Here is a 1,049-nt window from a genome sequence, read left to right as displayed (position 1 = left end):
GATCATGTGTTGGCCTATTCATTCAGGATCATGTGTTGGCCTATTCATTCAGGGTCATGTGTTGGCCTATTCATTCAGGGTCATGTGTTGGCCTATGCATTCAGGATCATGTGTTGGCCTATTCATTCAGGATCATGTGTTGGCCTATTCATTCAGGATCATGTGTTGGCCTATTCATTCAGGATCATATGTTGACCTATTCATTCAGGGTCATGTGTTGGCCTATTCATTCAGGCTCATGTGTTGGCCTATGCATTCAGGATCATGTGTTGGCCTATTCATTCAGGATCATGTGTTGGCCTATTCATTCAGGCTCATGTGTTGGCCTATGCATTCAGGGTCATGTGTTAGCCTATTCTTTCAGGCTCATGTGTTGGTCTATGCATTCAGGCTTATGTGTTGGCTTATTCATTTAAGCTTGTGTGTTGGCTTATTCATTCAGGCTGATGGGTTTGCTTATTCATTCAGGCTCATGTTTTGGCCTATTCATTCAAGCTACACCTGAAACTCTCACCCATATTTTTGTCAATTTAATGAAGAGCAACACTTCTTGCACCTTCTTTGCCTTTCTCTTTGGATAGTATTTGAAGAAGTTGATAACAAATTGGCTAGAAGGGGAAAATCCCCTCAAACTTGCTTCTCACACCATTTGCTATAACCATAAAAATGAAAACTGCTTGTCTTTGCGAAGCAGCAGGATAATCTTCAGTAAGATAGACTTGTTCAGTAGCTATTTCTATCCAATTTGTCTTTCATTGTTTACTTATTTCAGTTGTTAGACTGTGGCTATGCTGGAACACCACCTTGAAGAATATTTAGTTAAATGGATCTATACCAGTACATTTTTTAAAGCCTGGTACTTATATTCGGTCAATATCTTTTGCTGAACTGCTAAGTTATGGGGACATTAATACACTAACACCAGTTGTCATGCAATGTGGGGAGACAAACACAGACGCAACGACACACACACGCACATATATGTATGTATGTATGTATATATATATATTAAATGAGGATGCAAAGAAAGAGGTCTGGAGATGCCACTA

The sequence above is a fragment of the Octopus bimaculoides genome, chromosome 2 (assembly GCF_001194135.2).
Source record: "Octopus bimaculoides isolate UCB-OBI-ISO-001 chromosome 2, ASM119413v2, whole genome shotgun sequence".
In the NCBI taxonomy this organism is placed as follows: domain Eukaryota; kingdom Metazoa; phylum Mollusca; class Cephalopoda; order Octopoda; family Octopodidae; genus Octopus; species Octopus bimaculoides.
Note: the sequence above shows the minus strand (reverse complement) of the source record.